The sequence below is a fragment of the Chiloscyllium plagiosum genome, unplaced genomic scaffold (genome assembly GCF_037043375.1).
Source record: "Chiloscyllium plagiosum isolate Xiang-an unplaced genomic scaffold, Cpla_swu_hap1 HiC_scaffold_30, whole genome shotgun sequence".
In the NCBI taxonomy this organism is placed as follows: Eukaryota; Metazoa; Chordata; class Chondrichthyes; order Orectolobiformes; family Hemiscylliidae; genus Chiloscyllium; species Chiloscyllium plagiosum.
Genome location: NW_028270168.1, coordinates 23,887,214 through 23,910,442, shown reverse-complemented (window position 1 = coordinate 23,910,442; position 23,229 = coordinate 23,887,214). Strand labels below are relative to the sequence as shown.

Genomic DNA, 23,229 nt, shown 5'->3' with positions numbered 1-23,229 from the left:
TCACCCCATCGTAACTTCTGTCTCCTCACACACACACACACAGCTTATTTAAAAAAAGAGCTGAACTTTGACACATATCTGCTGACACCCTTGTGGAGTCCACACCGAGTGACGTCCTCCCTCTATTTCTTACTTTTTTTTCACGAAAAGGGAACAGGAAACACGCCTCCTCTCGTACAAGCCTGTGTGCCGGCAGTCTGTGTGTGTATGTGTGTGTGTGAGAGAGAGAGAGGAGACGGGGTCAGGAGCTGAGCTCCTTCAGCAATGAGCCCAGTCTGTCGCGGCTGCATTGTGAAGCAGCCAGCACCGATGTTGTATTACCATTGACATTTCCTGCTCCAGGCGCCAGCCAATAAGCTCATAGCAGCGCCGGAGCGACGACACATGAAATATGATAATTTGCTGCTTGATAGCCAGAGAGAGAAGCACTGGTCCTATTGCGATGGTTTCCCTGACAGGGCCAGACAGATGGGGCTTGTTTCCAGTGGGTGCCGGGATGAGGGGGTGCTGAATGACTTTACCTCTGGGAGAAGCAGAGGACACCGTTATCCAGGTGAGAGCAGAGGGACACATGGCCTGTGTGTGTGTGTGTGCATTTCTGCTTGTGCATGTGTGTTTGCAATGAGTAGGTGGATATTTCTGTGCCTAATGATGCTGTGGCTCCCGGTGGCTCGCCAGCGTTTCATTTATTTCTCCTCCCAATTCATTTTTATTCTATGGTGAAAAGCTTGAATGTTGTATATTTTGTGCTGTCGCATCTCCCATTTTGGAATAACGATTTAATTCTTGCCTACTGCGTTGGCTGGCAGTGAATTATTATAAGCCTCTTCCCCCCCCCCCCCCCCCCGTTTAGTTCTCAGAGAGAGAATGAAATCAAATACCCTTTTACAGTGCGCTGCTGCTTTCTCTCTGAAAGCAGGTGCCTGCGGGAGATATTGCAAGGCTGTGCAGCTAGGAAGATATTGCAGCAGAGTGCTGGAGAGGTAGGGAGGGGACAAGGAGAGGGATCGGTCTGGAAGCCACAGTCAGGGTGTATTGCGACCCGCATTTAGTCAGGACTGGCAATGGGGAGAGACGCGAGTATTTTTTTTCTCTTGCTGTCAGTTGGTGCCTTTGGGGGTTTCATGTTGCCTCCTCACGGCAGTGGAGTGCAAGCTACTGAGTTGCTGAGCTCACTCGAGTACCTTAAAGACGCTTCTAGAGGCCTTGAGTGAACCTAGGAGCAGTGGCTGAAGACAGGGGTGAAGGGCTGGGGTTGTTGAGGGGGGAAGAGAAAAAGCTGCTTCATCGTAACCCTTCAGGTACCAGGCTGTAGTGCCGGTGCCATAGCAACACATCACTCGTTGCACAGTATTGGCCATTAATCATTAATTTAATAGGAGGATGGTGACATCATTGCACAGGTCTGCAGCCTTATTTTAAGAATGAAAATAATAGTAAACCCCAAAGATCTTTGGGAATTTTATGCAAGTGTATTTCTGTGCAAAATAAAATATTCAATTTTTAAAAAGACCAGAAATGAAATAGGATCATACAAAAAAGAATCACTATTTAGTTATTTGAGGTGCTTTAGCTTCTGCGATGCGGGGCAAACAGACTCTTGGGTTCCAAAGCATCTATGAGGATACAGTCTTTGTGCAGCATGAGTGGTCGGAGTACGAGTTGACAGCAGGCAGTCTGTCAGAGGGCAAAGCTGTTAGGGGTGTTTAACAATTATTGTGGGTTTCCATAAGATTGACGTAGAGAAACTAATTTTGGTTCTCGGGAGATCAAAACTGGATGCCGTAAAGATAACATAATCACTAATAAATCCAGTAGGAAACTCAGGAGGAGCTCTTTTGTATTGAGAGGTAACAATCCAGAACTCGTGATGACCAGTACTATTTGTGACAAGCAGTATGGATGCATTTAAGGGCCCATCTCCATTCTTTGAAATCAGTATTATTCTTTGTCAGCTTAAAGTCACTGACTTGAACTCAGATGATCCACAGGGCTGGTAATGTTGGAAATCATTAGGGAGAAGTTTTGATTTTGTTCTGCTCCCCTCTGCCTGCATATTGGTGAGGTGAAGCAGTGGAACAGAGGGCAAAGCCTGCATTAATTTAAATCACTCCTGTGTGAGCCAGTGGCCAATGTCAATGAGAGGGGAGTGGGAGGAAAGGTGGAGGTGAGCAACTTGACCTGTTATAGCCTCGCCTGAGGTCCATGCATTGCCTGGTCGGAAAGCCAACAGGAGAGTGGAACACATGTTGGTTGTACTGTTCTGACTCCGTTCCTGACAAGAGTGCTGAGCTCAGTTTTTGCCCACATTGCCATCTGAGCTAAAGAATCAGACCTGGGATGTTCTGGCTGACGTCTAGGCAGACGAATGATGACAATCAGAAAAAGACTATCCAGCTTGTGCCACAATACTTATATCCTCTCCTTTCAACTCCACTTACTACACTCCACCCAAAACAATGTGCTTCACCTGGGAAGAGGCAAACATCCAAATCAGAGCAGGGAAATTTCAGAATCAAACATATCTGGAAGATTTCACTCTGAGCCCCTTAACCGAAGGAAACTAGTTCGTGAGCTTACTCCGGCTAAGATTTATGTGCAGAGTAATCGGGGCCATCTCTATATTGTAATTTTTGTGAGTTGGTTTAACTGTATGAAGTAAAGGCACAGTATAACAGCATTTCTTGAATCACAAAGTAACTCGGAACCATCATCTGGTGTGTGACACCTTTCTTGACTTTTGACTCCATGTAGCAGAAATATTTTCTGACAGAGGCCATGTATTAGGGCTGGCAATGTTAAAGTGAATTACAACTGGATTTCTCCAGGGTTTCAATTAAGATTTAATAACAGTTCTGCTCTGTTGAGTATGGTAACTCAGTTCTTGTCTCCTGTCTTTTAAAAAATAAATGCAAAGTCTTACATCAAATTACCTCTCACACAGTTTTCAAAACATTGACCTTTTATTGGGTCCAACTAGATATCTAACTGACAATGCCTTTGTAGTGCAAGCTTTGATAGTGAAGTGTTGGTGTACCTTTCATTGTCAGAATGGGAGACATGGAAACCTGATGCTTCACTCACTGTGTCCCCACAAAGGCACATTCCCCCAGGAGCAAGTGCCTATTTGACTTTTTGAGATATGCACAGGTGTTGAATTTTCATCATATATGGAGCATGGTGATACATATTTTTTTCAGTTCAAAACTGTGATGATCTATTTTTGTGAAGCATGGACATTGGGAGTTGTGGGTCCAAGGCTGACAAATGGAGTTGTGGAAGCAAGGCAAGTAAATGGAGTTGAGATACAGATTAGACATGATCTGATTGAATGGCAGAACCCAGGATAGGGGTAGAATGACTGACTTCTGCTCCTGTGCACCTTATCCTGGGATTGCCAGTGTGAAATCCATTTAGGAATGTTAGTTCAGTTGCTTCTTAAAGAACTCAACTGATTTTCTGCCTATTTTAATGCAAAGCAGAAAATTGGACAAAAACAAAATTGCTGGATAAACTCAGCAGGTCTAGCAGCACCTGAGATGAGAAAGCAGAGTTAATGTTTCAAGTCCAGTGACCCTTCTTCAGAACTGTTACATGTGGAATGTTTTGTGTCACACCAAATGAATGAATAGCTAGCGACAAACCTCTGGGAGTCTGAAGTGATCCTTAATCCTTACTGTGTAGCTATCCCTCACAATGACACTGCTCTGCTAAGCCCTTCAACTTCAGATCAGAAATTTTGTGAAAAAAAAATGATTCCATACAGTCAATGCTCAATAATATTAAGAGCATTCTTTTTCTCACAGCTTGATTTTATATTCTGGTATAGATGGTTGTCCAGTAACACTCTTTTAAAACATTAATTTAATTCTTCATGCAATATTAGAGAGAGAACTTTTCAAGGAAGGGTACATCTTACTGTAGCTAGCTTATACAGTATTTTATGCATTATGTGAGGGTGTTGCTGACTAAGCCAACAATTATTGCCAGTCCCTAATTCAAAGGGAAGTTAAGAGTCAGCCACATTACTGTGACTCTGCAGTCACATGTAGGCCAGACGAGGTAAGGATGGCAGTTTCTTTCCCTTAAGGGCATTAGTGAACCAAATGAGTTTTTTTCTGACAATCAGAAATGGATTCATTGTCATCATTAGACTCTTAATTATCGATTTTTGTTGAATTCAAATTCCACCATCTGCCATGGCAGGATTCAAACATAGGTCCCCAGAATATTACCAGGATCTCGAGGTTAACAGCTCAGTGATAATACCATTAGGCTGTCACCTCCCTTATATGTGAAGAATCCTAGCATTTATTAACGCTCTGCATGTCCCCCGTTAGGCCCACAAATGAACAATAAAATTGGTAAGCAGCAAACAAAACTAACCAAAAAAGATCAGCTAGGACAAAGGTGGATTTCCAGATTGTGATAATTGGTTAAAATCAATGGTTTTGCCAAAATAATCCTATGAAGTCATGCCTGTGTAGGTGTGGTTGGTGGGGTATAAATTGACAAGTATTCAAGCTCCTGTCAACCAAACCTAAATATTTATGGGCATTAGTGAGGTTTGGATTACCATCCTGAGTGGTGTTTATTCCTGGAGGTTATACCACTGACCTCCAGCTGACCCATCCTCATACTCTGACCGTTGGCCATCCATCAAAGCCACGCTCACACTGTGCAACCTTCCCATAACAGTTTGAGAACTGATTGGATGTTTCTTGTGTGTTTGTCAACATGGCCCCATTACTCACTACCTTCAGGATATGTAGACATTATTAAATAAAAGTATTCAAAGGTAATGATTTTTTAGTGTCCCTATGCTTTTCCTTTGATAATTCATGGAATATGGGCCATTGCTAGCATCGGCAACATATATTCCCTATCCCTCATTGTCCTTGAAGAGGTGTTGGTGAGCCACCACTTGACAGCTGAGTGACAAGCCAGATGTTTACAGAGCATTTAAGAGACAAATGCATTGCTGTGGGTCTGGAGTCACAGGTACTCCAGACTGGATAAGAATGGCAGAATTCCTTCCTTAAAGTGGAATGGTCAATATGCTGGGTTTTTATGGCAATCTGGTAATTAAATATTGCCATTATTGTTAATGGCCTTTTGTTCCAGTTTCTATTAGTTAAAGGAATTTAAATTCCCCAGCTACCTTTTCTGCTTCAGTATTCTGAAAATTAGCCTTCAATTCTTGGAGGGTTGACAACTTAAGACTGAGGACAGGATCACGCTAGGCTGTTCGTGACTGAGCAGTCTTCCAATGAGCACTGAAGAGTGATAGAGTGCTTGGATGAGGAATAAGGGGGGGCATTATTTTCCTTAGAGATGTATCATGCCAAGAATCAACAATTGTATTTCAGGAAAAAGGAGAAGTAAGGAAAACAAAAGACACTACTTAATTCAAATCAACCAATTCCATATATCTCGAAGCTCTTTGCTCTGTTAGGGTCTCATCAGCACCCTTAGGTCAGCATGATGGCTCAGTGGTTAGCATTGCTGCTTCACAGCACCAGGGGCCCGGTTGAACTCCACCCTCTTGCAACTGATGGTGTGCAGTTCGCATGTTCACCTTGTATTTGCATGGGTTTCCATCAGGTGCTCCGGTTTCCTTCCACAGCCTAAAGATGTGCAAATTAGGTGGATTGGCCATACTAAATTACGAAGTGTCCAGGGTTGTGTAGATTAGGTGTGTTAGCCAAGGGAAATGCAGGATTACAGAAATAGAGATGGGTCTGAGTGTTGGTGTGGACTTGCTGGGCCGAATGGCCTCTTTCTACATTGTAGAGATTCTAAGGATCCTTCATCCCCATTTGCTATTCACCTTGAGGTATTGTGTTATACCTGGCAGGGATACAGGTTCATCAACTCAGGCTTTCAAAAGGAAACATAATTTAAGAGTGAAACCAACTATTGCACGGCTGATTAATGTTTTAGTTCCCAGAAATGTTTGGTTGCATGTTGAATTCCATTTCCAATCATCATTAATAATTATTTTCTTTTTCAAACCTAACTGTGACAGATGATATGACTCAATACTTGTGACAGAATAATTTTCAATTTTTTAAAAGTTTTCTTTTCTCTAAAACAGTACAAATGTCTGAATGATAACTTTTTTTCAATTTTTTCAGTTATTCAGTGTATGTTTATGAAATCTGTTTTGTGCAGGGTTGGCAGATGTGCTGTTTTATAGGAAATAGTTTATTATTTATTTGCTTATGAAGGTCTTGTTTGCTTTATCTCACCCACGTTATTCCGCTGGCTCACTGTAATTATCTTCAACTACATATATTAAAGGTATCGTCTTAATTGTGTGCTATGTATTTTGAGAGCTTTGTAAAAGTTGGTATGAGATAATTATGTTGGGTTGGTGAGGTTTGATGTATCATTTCTGTACACTGTGAATTTCTGCATACTATGTGTTGAACGTATTGTTGAGGAAGTGTGCATACAGTAAAGTTAGTGTAATGAAGAGAGTATCTGCAATACTTTGACATTGTACATAACCCTGTGATGGTGGTTCCCAAAGCTTTTCACTCTGTGATCCCATTTTGAGGCTTGAAAATCCCTGTCACCCAGCTAGTCAGGTAGGGAATGATAGTGGAGGTGGTGGTAGGGGTGAGGGACGAAGACGGTGGGCATGCAATGAGAATGGATGTGGATAGCAGAAAATGGAGAGCTGTGAGAGTCAAGGAGGTGATTTTGAATGTAAGGTTTTCAAATAAAGAACATTTCCCTTTCCACTGGAACTTTTGGAATGGGAATCAGAATTTAAAGTGTGACCAGCTAGTCCAGATCAATAGTTAATTTATTGTAAGGATTTCAAGGTGGCTGTCAGCTCTTAGCACTTGGTCAGAGCTCCATGCAGCCATTTCTTCCCTCTAAACCAGGAGATCCAGGTTCAATTCCCATCTGTTCCGAAGGTTTAGATTAGATTCCCTACAGTGTGGAAACAGGCCCTTCGGCCCAACAAGTCCTCACCGATCCTCTGAAGAGCAACCCACCCAGACCCATTCCCCTACACCTAAAACTATGGGCAATTTAGCATGGCCAATTTACCTAACCTGCACATCTTTGGACTGTGGGAGGAAACCCACGCAGGCACGGGGAGAATGTGCAAACTCCACACAGACAGTTACCCGAGGCAGGAATTGAACCTGGGTCCCTGGCGTTGTGAGGCAGCAGTGTTAACCACTGAGCCACCTTGCCGCCCAAAGGTGTGTAATAATGTCCCTGAACAGGTTGATCAGAAAACATCTACAGTCGTTGCTACCCCAAAATTTGCAATTCAAATATTTTGGTTCAGTACCCAACTGAGTGTCACAAGGTAACCTGTTGGTGCATTATTTATTACTTTAGTGCCCTGTGATATATTTGTCTATGTAGGGAGCAGAACTCCATTGTTACATATTTTGAGCAGCTGAAACTTTATTGCTGGAACAGCACAGCAGGTCAGGCAGCATCTAGGGAACAGAAGATTCGACGTTTCGGGCACATGCCCTTATATTTTCTCCTCACATATTTTGAGCAGTGCAAGCTAAGATAATGGTCTGAGATATGGATGCAGAATACATACGGACAGTATCTGCAATACGCAGGTTCTATGCATGCTATTATATCCTGTGACATGTTGGTATAGTAAATGTCAGCATGATACACTGGGATATGTTTGTGCAGAATATATTGATTCTCTATGATGTATAAGTATCGCATAAGTTCATTTTTTACTCTATGATCTGGATACAGTATATGTGCTTATTCAGTATTGCATAATATGTCAATATTCCAGTCTTTCAGTAATTAATTACGGTTGAAGAGATGATGCTGAATATTCCTTGCTGTGTCATTTTTCCAAAGGCATTGATTCATGTTGGAATACATTTTCCTTGGACATCAGGTCACTTCTGGTACTGTGTCTGTGAAGCTGTTCTTCAGGTGGAAGCCGGGATAGCATGTATCATCTGGATTTCTAACTGTGTGAGGAATCACAATTGTGCCTAACACTGATCTGGCTTGACACACACTCAGGCTCTATCCAGTCGTGACACTGATTTGAGACCATGTCATTGCAGAAGTCATGGAATTGTCGTGGTTCGTCCAAATATGGTGCAGCTCAGAAGGACTCATGGTCTCCGAATCCTTATAGAACTGGCAGCTACTGGACTAACCTGGCCATTGTCAGAGTGACACCTTGCTGAAAAACCCTGCTGCGTTGCTGTCAGAGCATGTGTGATGTTGGTTGGACCTCTAATTATCTTGGTACATGCACTGTACCAAGTAGAGATGTACTGATGAAGGAGGTAGTAGGCAGCAGCTATGTAGTACCCTAAAGTCTTGTGACAATAAACCGCTGATATGTTCAAACACAACACATTTATTAAATATGCTATATATATGATAAATACAAAATCTATGTCTGTTGGTTTGAACCATTTTGCCACTGTGAATTTGCAGTTTGAAGTTTCATCGGATTCCTTGACTCATTTATTCAATCCAAAAATATTTTCAAAAAAAAAGGTAATATAGTTCCCAACAAATGGCATAGTAAGATCAGCAATTTTAAAGATGGCAGGCGTGCACAACAATTACATTATGTGTTACTTGTTACAGTTTTCTTTGTCTTGCTCCCTTTCTTGTCCAATTCTGATCATTATCAGAAATGAAGGACTTTAGGTATCTGGAGAGACAGGAGAACTGGTCTCCTTAGAACAGAGAAGTTGAAGGGAAGACTTGAGAGACATGTTCAAAATTATATATGAGGTTAGGAGGAACTCTTTCTGGTGTTTGAGAGGTTGGCAACCAAAAGGCAAAGATTCAAGGTAAGAGATAGATTATGCTCTGCTTGAAAGGGTGGTGGAAGCAGATTTAGTGATAACTTGCAAAAGGAAATTGAATAAATGTTGAGCAAACAAATGTGGGGCTATGGAGAAAAAGAAAGGGAATCGGTTAACTTGGATGTCTTTTGCAATGATGCAACACAGGTCTGTTGGGCCATTTGGGCTCCTTCTGTGCTGTATGATTTGATAATTCGATGACTGTTGTCTCTGTGCTGGGACATATGGTTCTACAGGAATGTGATAGTATTTTGGTAACATATCTGAGTGGCAAACTTCAACTGGCTTAAGTTTCACACAACCCTTAGTATTTTTTGTGGGGTTGAAGAGCATTGGCAGCAATTCAGTGGGGTTACAGGGGCAAGTGGGAACGTAACAAGAGCCTGAGTGAAGGTATGGTTGAAACAGTAGCTTTGTAGAAGGCTTTTGAAGTTGAGCACAGCTCATAAAGGGATAAGATTTTGTAAGGGTGTTTCAGGGTGTTGGCATTCTTGAAGGTTCTGCCAAGGGTAGTGGAGAAGAAGCATGCACAATAGATCAGCATTGGAAGAGTGGACAATGAATACGGAGCCCATACAGTGAATAAAGTGTAGAATTTCCATAGTCCTACTGGAGCATGGGGCTGCTCTCTCATCAAACAGAGATGACTTATAGTGGTTTAACCTGAGGGTCACCATACCTCAGGCAAGGGAAGAGATCGAGAAGGAATGTCCTTCATGATAAACCTCTGTCAGTGTGAGAATCGCACCCATGCTGTTGGTATCATTGTGCTTGGCAAACCAACTGCCCAGCCAACTGAGCTAACCAACCCCCTGTGAGTAGTGTTGATGACCTATTTAGTGTTGATGGCTCCATTGTCAAGTTAACTTCCTTGTTCCCAGTGTCTGTACACACACACACACAAACACACTTTAAAATGGGGATTTGGATTTAAAAAGCCAAAGAGTGGGACTTCAATGATATGGAGGACTTGGAGACATTGGAGCTTGTTCTCCAAGTCAAAGAAGTTAAGGATGTAATTGACAGAGGCATTTGAAATCAGGAAGAGGAATTGAATTGACTAGGACTTCAGAAGAATGAGAGAATGGTCAAATGAAGAAGCTTGGCAAGGTGGATGCCAGGAGGTTGATTCCCTAACAGGGAGGCTTGAACACAAGGACTTTGTTTCAGATGAAGCTTCTAACCGTTTATGACTGTGAAGATGCAGGCTTGGCTCAGGGGTTTTGGTGTTTTGTGAGAACTATAACTTTGATGCACCCCACTCTCCTATTCTAGTACAGAGAAAATTGAGAAGTCCAGAATGTTATCTTTATTTGCTTGACATTCAAAACAGTGAATTTGGCACTCCTTAAAGGCTGGTGCCTTAGGTGATTACCTGGTTTGCCTATGTGGTCAGGTCATCCCTGTGACAAGGCAACATCTCTCAACTCAGAGGGGTGTGAATCATTGGAATTCTTTACCCTAGAGGGCTGTGGATGATTTTGGAGTGATTTCCCCTTATACACAGCATCTCAATTAATTATTTTGCAATTAATGGAATGCATAGAGCAGGTAGTTGATTATAACATTGCTGACTTAATTTTTAGATTACTTTACTTTCTTACAGTGTGGAAACAGGCCCTTTGGCCCAACAAGTCCACACTGGCCCGCTGAAGCGCACCCACCCAGACCCATTCCCCTACACCTAACACTATGGGCAATTTAGCGTGGCCAATTCACCTAACCTGCACATTTTTGGACTGTGGGAGGAAACCGCAGCACCCGGAGGAAACCCACTCAGACACGGGGAGAATGTGCAAGCTCCACACAGTCAGTCGCCTGAGGCGGGAATTGAACCTAGGTCTCTGGCGCTGTGAGGCAGCAGTGCTAACCACTGTGCCACCGTGCCGCCCACAAATGCTTCTGACCAGAATAAATCTCCTTTCAACAGTAACCAGAAGGTACAAGTTTAAGGTAATTGGAAAAACAAACAGAGAAGAAGGTTATGAGAAATTATTTTATGCTGAGAGTTGCTGTGATCTGGAATGTGCGGCCTACACGGTATGAAATACTTTCACTGTAACATTGTAACGATTGTAACATTCAAAAGGGAGCTGGATAAGTAATTGACAGGCAGTATTTTGGAGGGCTATAGTGGAAGACAAGGGGAGTGGATCTAATTGGGACAGTTTTACAAAAGAACCAGCACAGCCACGATGGGTCAAATGGTCTCCATCCATGTTGTATGATTCCATGATGTTAACCCACTGACCCATTTGAGGTGAACCAAGCTAGTAATTTGATTGAGCGGGGCTTGGTCAACTCTGTCTTTCACCCACCCTCAGAAAGAAAAAAAAATCACTGCCTACTGCTTCTTTTACTCATGCAAACACCAGACTCTGGAAAAATCTGCAAGCTTGACTAACTGCAGAGACGCCACCGAGAAAGGAGTGTGGGATGTGTGTGGTCACTTTCTCTCAGTCACAACTAATAGTTCAAGGTCAAAAACATACAAGATGACTGTCTGTTTTCTCTAGAAATGAAAGGAACACCATCTTTATGCTTAAAAGGCCTGAGATGAATTTTGGCCTTGTTAGAATCGGTAATTGTATCGTAATTTCATGCAGTGTCAACCTGCAGAGAGTTTCAAATTAAGTATTACAGCCAGCTCAACTGTGAATAATATCAGAAGTTCTACCTTCTTTAATTATGATATTTAAATTACTTACCATCAGTGGAATGATTAGGTTGGGAATGTGACTGTTGTGAATGACTTTTTTTTTTACACATTCATACTCTACTGCTGTTACATAAGCCTAATTTCATGTCCATGGGGGAAATCAGAGGATTTTACACACAAACATACTGAAACCTTAACAAAAACAAAACCAGGTGCTAGTAGAACATTGTATCCTTCCCTACAGTATTGTATTGAATCCTATCCAATGGCTTACTATAATCTTGATTAGGGTCGTATTGATGGGAATATAGGAAGAGGGGGAGGGTATTCAGCTCCACAGGGCTATCTCGCTCTTCATGACTGATCTGTATCTTAGCTCCATCAACCCACTTTGTTTCTGGAAACTGTTATACCTCTGCTAAACAAAATTTCATCAACCTCATTTTTGAAAATTTCCATTGACTGCTGTCCTTTGCGCTGTTCTGGTGGAGAGTACTCCAGATTTATCCTAACCCTTTGTGAGAAAATGCTTTCTGACATCATCCCTTAACAACCTAGCTCAACTCCTTTAATCATTTTAAATACCTCAATTAGTATCACCATGTTAATCCTCTGTTTTCAAGGGAATACAAACCTTTTCTCAATAGAACCTTATTAACTCTGGCATCATTTTCTAATCATCATCTGTCAGCCCGTACCTTTGCTGCTTTTTGAAGAGAAACATCAGCTGAAAAATAATATTCTTTAGTTCCTCACTTTTTAATGGTTTGGGTTTCATTAGTTCTATGATGTTAACCAACTAACCCATTCTGCTCCCCTATGTAAAGGGAACAATTAATTTGTTTTGTGGCTGATAACCTAGCATCCTTTATAGTTTCAATTAAGAGCAGAAAAATAACAAAGGGAGATCTTGATAAGGGTTGTCTAAGTGTCGCTGTTCGGGGCACAGTCAGTACTTAGGCTTTGAAACATCATTCACTTAGGATGTTTTAAGCTGTGATTTAAAACATACTGTGGAATGATCTTGGGGATAAATGAATTAAAAATACAAGATCAGGCAGGCACATTACTGCCTCACGGTGCCAGAGACATGGGTTTGATTCCAGCTTTGGGCAACTGTGTGGAGTTTGCACGTTTCCTTCAACAGTCCAAAGATATGCAGGTTAGGTGGATAAGCCATGCCAAATTGCCTTGTAGTGTGCAGGCGAGGTGGGCTAAGTATAGTAAATATGGGGTTACGGGGATTGAGAGTCTGTGCAAACTTGATGGACTGAATGACCTCTATCTGCACTGTAGGGGTTCTATTCCATTCATCTGGTTGGCTTTATTTGGGCTTTTGTTTAAGCACTCCTCCAAAATATTACACCTCTGATAATGCAACAGTTGGTTTGTCTTTTTTGTGCTGAACTCTAGTTAGCCAGTTCAAAGCCTTGTGTAGCTAAGTTACACTTACTTGTACCTGTTGGTGTCAGCCTGGGCAAAGTGGTAATGCTCTCACCTCTGAGTAAGAGACCTATGGGTTCAAGTCCCATCCCAGAAACTTGAATGTGTAATTTAGACTGACACATCTACATTGTGCTAAGGGAGTGCTACTCTTTCAGGGATGCTGTGTCTCAGATGTGACATTAAAATGAGGCCCTCTCAGTTGGATGTAAAAGATACCATTGTAATATTTTAAAGACAGCAGTGATTTCTCCCCATCCCCCAGGCCAAAGTTTATATTCAGTGAACAATACTAAAAGCAATAATGTAAAACAAAGAACTGCAGATGCTGAAGATCTGAACTAAAACAGAAATTGCTGGAGAAACTCATCAGACCTGGCAGCGTCTGTGGAGAGAAAGCAGAGTTAATGTTTCAAGTCCAGTAACTAAAAAAAATTGCCTTGACATGATCATGTTACTAGTTGTAAATAATTCCCTTCTTTTTCATTTTAAACAAGAAGAAGGGAATATTTGCATTTAGATAGTGTGCACTGTAATGGTGCTCCAAAGCATTTTATAGCCAATGAAGTCCAGTTCAGTCACCATTGCAATGTAGGAATGGGAGCAGCCAATTTATTCACAGCAAGCTCCCACAAATAACAATGCAATAATGTTTAGTTAATCTGTTCATGTTAGCAATATTGGTTGAAGGATACACATTAATTACCTCATTGAGAACTCCTGTGTTTTTCTTTATAACTTGACCAATCCACAAGGATCTTGTGATCTACTGTCAGAAAGCATAACACTTCTGATTTGGGATTCTTATTCCATTTTTAAACTGTCTCTGTGACTCATTTGACAATTACACTGCCCATTGTGCAACAAAAATGTTTGAGCTTTTGGATTGGACTGGGTTATCTGGCCTCAGTCATGGTTAAGATAGGGGTTGCTACAACTAGCAGGAATATTCCATGACTCTTCTGTGCAATAAGATCTTGATCCAGTGATCTTAACTGAAAGTCTGTACTTATGGAGTTTTAAAAATTGTACTAGCAGGACATGAGTGTTGTGGGCAAGGCTGGCATTTATTTCCTTCTCCTAATTGCCCTTGTGGAGGGGGTGGAGAACACATTCCACCCATGTGCTGTAGATATACCCGCAATGCTGTTAGAGGGGTTCCAGACTTTTAACCTGGTTATAGTGGAGGAACAGTGGTATCGTTGCCAGTCTAGATTGTGTGTAACTTGGAGAGTAACTTCCAGTGGTGATGTTCTTGCTCATTACTGCACTTGCTGTTTTAGGTGCTTATGGTCATGGGTTTGGAAGGTGCTGACAGTGCTCCTTGTAGAGGCACATGTTGCTGTCACGGTGGTAGAGGGAATAAATGGTTAAGCTGGTGGACAGGCTGCCAGTGATGATCTGATGAAGATTGGGCTGAGCTGTTATAATTCTCCTGACCTTCAATTAGTCAACACTTAGTGCCTAAACTCTGGCCACTTAGGCAGGATTTGAGGTGGTCACCCTCTGTGCAGGGACCCGTATTCCATTGAGAGTAATAAGAAGAGAGAAAAAATGGTAAACATATCATTTGGAAAGCCAAATTTATGTTATATCTTGTGAGAATGAAATGTCACCAAACAAGAAGAATGAAATTTCATTTCAGAGTAGACTAAGAGCTAGTCAAATGTGAAGCAATATGTGATTGTACAATGTGACCTTAAAATTGCCTGGAATGACTGAACTTCAAAATATGGAAGGAAAATCTCCAGACTGCACAAAGGTAGCTTATGTTGTAACATACCACTTGTTTTAAATTAGTGGACCTTTGCTTCCACTTTTCATAGAATGATAGAATACAGTGGAAGGTAATTTGTTCTTTGTGGCTGAGCCAACTCTTTGGAAGAGCTAGCCACTTCATTCCACTTATCGTGTCATTCATCAAAAGGCCACACAATCATCGCACCCTCATTCAAACTCCAGCTTCATAGAACGTAAAGAACAAATCTTGCCTGTGAATGGTGTCATGAATGTTGTTGCCAGAAAGCTGAAACATGGGGGACAAGTCCAGGGAGTTTGCTTGAAGAGAACTGCAGAAACATTAAAGTCAAATGCACTGATGCGTAATGTAACAGTGTTCAGGGGCTGGGCTGTGGGAAAGTGTTGAGGTGGAAATGTGTTGCTGGAAAAGCGCAGCAGGTCAGGCAGCATCTAGGGAACAGGAGAATCGACGTTTCGGGCATTAGCCCTTCTTCAGGAATGAGGAAAGTTGGTCCAGCAGGCTAAGATAAAAGATAGGGAGGAGGGACTTGGGGGAGGGGCGTCGGAAATGTGATAGGTGGAAAGAGGTCAAGGTGAGGGTGATAGGTCAGACTGGGGTGGGGGCGGAGAGGTCGGGAAGAAGATTGCAGGTTAGGAAGGCGGTGCTGAATTTGATGGATTTGACTGAGACAGGCTGGGGGGAGGGGAAATGAGGAAACTAGTGAAATCCGAGTTCATCCCTTGTGGTTGGAGGGTTCCTAGCCGGAAGATGAGGCGTTCTTCCTCCAACCGTCGTTTCGCTGTGGTCTGACGATGGAGGAGTCCAAAGACCTGCATATCCTTGGTGGAATGGGAGGGGGAATTGAAATGTTGAGCTACAGGGTGGTTGGGTTGGTTGGTCCGGGTGTCCCAGAGGTGTTCTCTGAAACGCTCCGCAAGTAGGCGGCCTGTCTCCCCAATATAGAGGAGGCCACATCGGGTGCAAAGGATGCAATAGATGATATGTGTGGAGGTACAGGTGAATCTGTGGCGGATATGGAAGTTTCCTTTGGGGCCTTGGAGGGAGGTGAGGGGGGAGGTGTGGGCGCAAGTCTTGCACCTCCTGCGGTTGCAGGGGAAGGTGCCGGGAGTGGAGGTTGGGTTGGTGGGTGGTTGGATCTGACGAGGGAGTCACGGAGGGAGTGGTCTTTACGGAATGCTGATAGGGGAGGGGAGGGAAATATATCCTTGGTGGTGGGGTCCGTTTGGAGGTGGCGGAAATGACGGCGGATGATGCGCTGTACATGGAGGTTAGTGGGGTGGTAGGTGAGGACCAGTGGGGTTGAGGGTAAATGTAAGGGCAGTAAGGGTTTGTGAAACAAAATGAATGAGAGGAAATGAAGAAAAAAGACTTTGTATCTTGGATACTGTTCATTATTGCACACAGTCTGTGCCATGGAGATTCTGTGTGGGCTTGTGGCACAATGGTAGCGCATCTAACTCCAGATCAGAAGATTGCGCATTCAGATCACGTTAGGCTCACGGAAGCTCAATTTCTGGGGTGGCACGGTTGCTCAGTGGTTAGCACTGCTGTCTCACGGTACCAAGGTCCCAGGTTTGATTCCAACCTTGGGTGATTGTCTGTGTGGAGTTTGCACATTCTCCCCCTGTCTGTGTGGGTTTCCTCCAGGTACTCCGGTTTCCTCCAGGTACTCCAGTTTCCTCCCACATTCCAAAGATGTGCAGATCAGGTGAATTGGCCATGTCAAATTGACCATAGTTGTTAGGTGTGTTAGTCAGGGGAGGGTGGGTTACTCTTCAGAGGATCAGTGTGAACTTGTTGGGCTGAAGGGCCTGTTTCCACACTGTAGGGAATCTAATCATAATGATACTGTTATTTCGTGTTGATGTTGAAACCTGTAACTTGTTAGAAGATTTGGAAGATTTGGAAAATGAAGAGCTTTGAGATATTTAGAAAAGGTTGCACTTAGAGGTGCCGTAAGAAGTTCTGATTGTAAGCCAGTATATGGTGGGGGTCAAGCATCAAGGTGGGAGAAAATCATTATACTGACTTACTTCCAGAAACGTGTTATCAAGCAGCTCACCTGAAAATAAAATAGTTAAGAAAAGGAGACAGAACTATAATATCTTTCTTGTTGAGAGTTTAGCTTCAAAGTGATTATTTACAGTTTTTCAGGCTGACTGTTTCTCTAGAATATGCTGGTGGGTGTTAGATGATCCCTCGGCTCTTGTATGTGTTTCTAGAGGATGAATATTCTTCCAAATTAATTTTGCCTGGGTACTTATTACCCTCAATCCCATTCCCTTACACCATGCACTGATCTTCCCTACCTTAGGTTCCTTCCACTTCTGCTTAGCACCAGTTTTCTCCCATAAAGATTACAAGAGTACAGTGAAACGCTAACACCTGGTTCTATTTCACCAATCGTGCAAGTTCTTGTGCGTCAATGACAAGTGACTTTTTTAGTTCATTAACTTCAAGAAGTCATGCTTCAATTTCCACTAAATTAATAACTCTGAAATTCTACAGGGCACAGTACCTCATAGATCCTCAATGTATCAACAAAAATAATAGTTTTTGCATATATAGGGTAGCTTTCACAATGTTAGGGAGTCTTGAAGTGGCTTTCGAGTTAATGAAACACTTTGAAGTCTGCTCGACATTGCAAAGTAGGAAATGTGGTCATCAGTTTAGCACATGGCAAGCTCACACAAAAAGCAAAGTGATAATGATTGGAGAAACTGTTTTTGTGATTTTAATTGAGAGAAAAATATGGCCAGGACATTCGGGAGACCCCCCTCGAATTCTTAGAAATATAGAAGCTCTTATGGGTGGCAAAGAAGGTGGAGTGAGCGTTGATTTCAGATGGAACCACTAGCAATGCAGCTCTCCTACAGTACTGCACTGGAGTGTCAACTATGTTTTTATATGGAATTCTCTGGAGAGGGATGTCAACTCATGACCTCTTGACTCAGAGGTGAGTGTGACACTCTGAACCATGGTAGGGATTCAGTAGAAGTCCTGAAAAATCACAAAGCAGCTGTTTTTGTTTGGTGGTGGAGTTTGGTTTTCTTCCACAAGAGTAATCCCAAAAAATTGCAGAGTCAGTGATCTGGAAATATGAGAGTGCCTGGTTTTGGACTCTCGGATGGTTGTTGGAGTGTACTTTGGGAGGGTGAAGGGTTAACACCTTGCACCAGAATCAACCGTGGTCCATGTTGACGCTCCTCTGTGAGGTGCTGTAGGGATGACTTCTTTATGTTTTTGAACTTGGAACTTGGGGGTGGCACGGTGGCTCTGTGGTTAGCACTGCTGCCTCACAGCGCCAGGGACCCGGGTTCAATACCCGCCTCGGGCAACTGTCTGCGTGGAGTTTGCACATTCGCCCTGTGTCTGCGTGGGTTTGCTCTGGGTGCTCCAGTTTCCTCCCACAGTCCAAAGATGTGCAGGTTAGGTGAATTGGCTATGCTAAATTGCCCATAGTGTTAGGTGCATGAGTCGGGGTATATGTAGGGGAATGGGTCTGGGTGGATTGCTCTTCGGAGGGTCAGTGTGGACTTGTCGGGCTGAAGGGCCTGTTTCCACACTGTAGGGAATCTATTCTAATACTGAGGTCTGAGGTTCCTGACGTACATAGTCTTGAAGCTCAGTGATGGGGCTTGCTGCAATGGGACAAACCACTGATGGATCCAGGGCCTCAGGCAGACATCAAGTCCCTGCTTTGCCCATGCAAAGGAACCAACACTTGCTTCAGGTATGGATAAATAATGCATTTGCCCTTGCCTGGTGATGTACTTGCTTGCTTCCTGTCTGCCATTTGGTATCTAAAAAGCAAACATTTTGCACCCAATTTCTATTCTGTATGATTTAATAGTTCTTTTATCATGGGTACTGTTTGTTGACTCTCAAACTTTCCTGTCCCTTTCCTGTGTAAGGTTCCTGCTTAAATCGGCAGTAGCAGCTAGTAATTTCCTACCTGTGTATCTGTAAACACTTATGTCATCTTTGGCATTTTACCAGGTTGATGAAAGATTTCCTGTATTCACAGTACTGTTTGCTGTTAATATTTGGCAGCAAATGCAATTGATACACTGATTTTGCAAGAGACGACAGCCTTGTGGTAATATTGATAATTCAGAGGCCCAGACTCATTCTTGGTAACATGGGTTCAAATTTCAGGTGGCAACTAATCAAATTCAAATTAAATTAATTGAACATTTTGAATATAATGCAAATCTAAATAATTGTAACCATAAGACTGCCTTCAATTGTCATAAAAACCTATCTGTTTCACTAATATTCTTTAGGGAAGGAAATCCACTGTACATCCATAGCCAGGTCTTCATGTAACTCCAGACCCACAGCAATGTGATTGAAACGTAACTGCTGAGTAGGACAATTTGGAATGGGCTTCAAATTCTGGTACTGCTGGTGGAGCCCATATCTCAAGGACATGAACTTAGCAGTGGGAGTAGATGTTCAGTCTATTGAGCTGCTTTCCCATCCAATACGTTAATGGTAGATGTTCTTCTCCCAGTCCCGTCTTCCCACACTCACACGTACCCTTTTAGATTGATGGTCTTTAGAAATCTACTAGGAGAAAGTGAGGACTGCAGATTCTGGAGATCAGAGTCATGATTCCTGATGAAGGGCTTATACCCAAAACGTCGATTCTCCTGCTCCTCGGATGCTGCCTGACCTGCTGTGTTTTTGCAGCACCACACTCTCAACCCTGGTATTTAGAAATCTGCCAGTCTCTACTTTAAACACACCCAGTGACCGAGCTTCCACAGTTTGCTGGCATAGAGAATCCCAAGGATTCACATCAGTCTGAGTTAAACAATAGCTTCTCATTTGGTCCTCAGTGGTCTGACTTTGAAATTGTGTTTGTTGGTTCTAAAATCCTCAATCAGGGGATACCTCTCCACTGTGTTTACCCTGTCAATCCTCAGAAATATTTTGTAGGTATTGATGCCACTTTCTTTCGTTCTTTATTTCATTTAGAGAATACAGGGTCATTTTTCCCATTCTCTCTTCATAGAATAGAACTGTTATCCCAGGAACAAATCTGAAGTATGGTTGTTGTGCTCTCTCTGTGGTAATAAAGGTACAGGGACCAAAATTGCACATGGTATTCCCAGTATGGTCTAACTAAGATTCTATGCAATTGTAACAAGACTTTACTGCTCCCCTGCTCACATATTCTTGTGATAAAGGTGAACAAACCAGTATCCTTCTTAATTGCTTGCTGCCTTCCTTTACTTAATAATGTGGGTACGTGGACCCATTGTACATCAATGTTTTCTAACCCATTACCATTTAAGAAATACTCTGCACATCTATTCCATCTGTTAATCAACGTGGGTAATCTCACATTTTCCATTTGCCATGTTGTTTCCCACTCACTCAGTCACTTTGTATCTTCCTCACAGCACAGATCTCTACCTGGTCTTGTATAATCCGCAATCTTAGAAATAGAGTCGTGGACTCATCCAGCACGAAACAGACCCTTTGATCCAACTATTCCACATCCTAAACTAAAATAGTCCCACCCAACTCTACTTGCCCCAAATGCCTCCAAACTTTTCCTATTCATGTATTTATCCAAATGTTTTTTAAATGTTGCAACTGGACCTGCATCCACCATTTTCTCTGGCAGTACATTCCACATACAAATCACTATCTGCCTAAAAGAATTGCCCCTTACGCCTTTTTAAAATTTTTATCCTCTCACTTTAAAAATCCCCCACTTTAAGGAAAAGACCTTTGCAATGCAATTTATCTATACCCATCATGATTTTATAAACCTCCACACAGTCACCCCTCAACCTCCTATGCTCCAATGAGAAAAATCCCAACCTACCAAATCTATTTTTATAATTCAAGCCCTCCATTCCTAGCAACACCCTGGTAAATCTTTTCTGAACCCTTTCCAGTTTAATAATATCTCTCTTATAACAGGTCGACCAGAACTGCACACTGTACTCCAGAACAGGACTGACCAACACCCTGTACAACCTCAATTTGATATTCCAACTTGTATACTCAAAGATCTGACTAATGACGGCAAGCGTGCTAAATACTTTCTTAACCACCCTGTCTACTTGTGATGTAAATTTCAAAGAATTATGTACCTGAATTCTAGGTTTCTCTGTTCTATAGCCCTACCCAAAGGCATATCATTAATTGTAGAAGTCCTGCCCTTGTTTGTTTTACTAAAATGCAGTACCTCGCATTTATCCAAATTAAACTTCATCTGCCATTCCTCAGACCATTGACCCAAATGTTCAAAATCTCTTTGTAATCTTAGGTATCTTTCTTCACTGTCCACTATAGCACCAATTTTGGAATCCCGACAGTGTGGAAGCAGGCCATTCGGCCCGATGAGTCCACACTGACCCTCCTAAAAGCATCCCACCCAGACCATCCCTGAAGTCCCTGTAACCCTACATTCCCCATGGCTAACCCACCTAGCTTGCACATCCCTGGACACTCTGGGCAATTTAGCATGGCCATACATCTAACCTGCGCATACTTGGACTGTGGGAGGAAACCAGAGCACCCGGAGGAAACCCATGCAACCACGGGGAGAATGTTCAAACTCCACACAGACAATCACCTGAGGCTGGCATTGAACCCAGGTCCCTGGCGTTGTGAGCCACCATTCCATTTTGCTGATAAGCTTTGATGATGTAAAGTGGAAGAAGGCTTGAGTGGAGTATAAAAGCTGCAATGCACCAGTTGGACTGAATGGTCTGTTTCAGTGCTGTAATTATATGGAACATACAGGTATAGATTTTTGTTACTGACTTCGATGTGTAGAGCAGTAAAATTTCCTAATCTGTGGTGTCTGACTTGAGAGAAACAGACACCAAAAATGGGATCTTTGTTTCTGGGATGGTGGGTGTGGCTTACCACAGGCCTTCTAAACAGCAAGGTGACAGGCTAAAAGGTCCACCTTGGTGTTGTGGAACTTTATTCGAGCTATAATAAAAGCAGATGGACCCAATTTCCATGCCAGTATCCCCATGGGCTCCCATACCCTCCATGCCAATCTATTCTACCCCATTCACCATCCTTTTCAGTTGAATTTTTCAATTTTTCCAATTTTTCAGTTGAATAAAGGGAACTATGGAGCTATGAGGGAGGAGCCGGCCAAAGTTCAATGGTGCAATACCTTAGCAGGGATGACACTGGAGGAACAATGGCAGATATTTCTGTGTATAATGCAGAAGTTGCAGGATCAGTTCATTTCAAAAAGGAAGAAAGATCCTAGGAGGAGGCATGGGTGGCCGTGGCTGACGAGGGAAGTTAAGAAAGATATAAAGTTAAAAGAGAAAAAGTATAACATAGCAAAGATAAGTGGGAAAATGGAGGACTGGGAAGCTTTTAAAGAACAACAGAGGATTACTAAGAAGGAAATACACAGAGAAAAAATGAAGTACGAAGGTAAACTGGCCAATAATATAAAGGAGGATAGTAAAAGTTTTTTTAGGTATGTGAAAGGCAAAAAAATGGTTAAGACTAAAATTGGGCCCTTGACGACAGAAACAGGGGAATATATTACGGGGAACAAAGAAGTGGCAGAAGAATTGAATTGGTACTTCAGATCTGTGTTCACTGGGGAAGACACAAGCAATCTCCTTGAGGTAACAGTGGCTGAAGGACCTGAACTGAAGGGAATTTATATTTGCCAGGAATTGGTGTTGGAGAGACTGTTAGGTCTGAAGGTTGATAAGTCCCCGGGGCCTGATGGTCTACATCCCAGGGTACTGAAGGAGGTGGCTCGAGAAATCGTGGATGCGTTGGTGATTATTTTCCAGAGTTCGATAGATTCGGGATCAGTTCCTGCGGATTGGAGGGTGGCTAATGTTATACCACTTTTTAAGAAAGGTGGGAGAGAGAAAGCAGGAAATTATAGACCAGTTAGTCTGACCTCAGTGGTGGGAAAGATGCTGGAGTCTATTATAAAGGATAATATTATAAAGGATTGTGGAATCAAGGGTTATGGAGATAAGGCAGGAACAGGATACTGATTAAGGATGATCAACCATGATCATATTGAATGGTGGTGCAGGCTCAAAGGGCAGAATGGCCTACTCCTGCACCTATTGTCTATTGTCTTTTCCCTCACACCCTTTATGCTAATTCACCCAGTATCCACCATGGGCAGACTTCAGGAGCCCCACTGAGATGAAATAAAATACAATAAAATGCAGAATTCCCTACATAAAAGAAGACTCTCATTGATAAAATCCCATTCAAAACATTTGAATTCTTCCAATACATAGTCTCTTATAACAAATATACCTTTGCATTTATAGACCAACATCAAAGGCAATTAATACATTCTTGGAGCTGCCAAACAAATTGATCTTCCAGGCCTGCCACTATAATAATGACGGGTTGTGGAAACAGTCATAATATGACCATGATTACTGTTATTTTGCAACTCAGAGACAGAGCAAACTGTATCTAAAAAGCAGGGGATTTAAATAACTAGACAGCTTAACAGTTACACAGACCTTGGTTGCACATTCACAACT

General features: G+C 42.4%; 1 protein-coding gene across 4 annotated transcripts in view; it reads left to right on the top strand.

Annotated features, from left to right (window-relative positions):
* The first annotated feature begins 233 nt into the window (after nucleotides 1-233).
* hivep3b (HIVEP zinc finger 3b) overlaps nucleotides 234-23,229 on the top strand; it is a 399,719-nt gene continuing 376,723 nt past the window's right edge. For all 4 annotated transcript variants that reach the window (XM_087976806.1, XM_043717599.2, XM_087976805.1 and 1 more), the window contains exon 1: nucleotides 234-553. The gene's annotated coding sequence lies outside the window, so the exon portion shown is untranslated. The remainder of the gene's footprint in view (nucleotides 554-23,229) is intronic.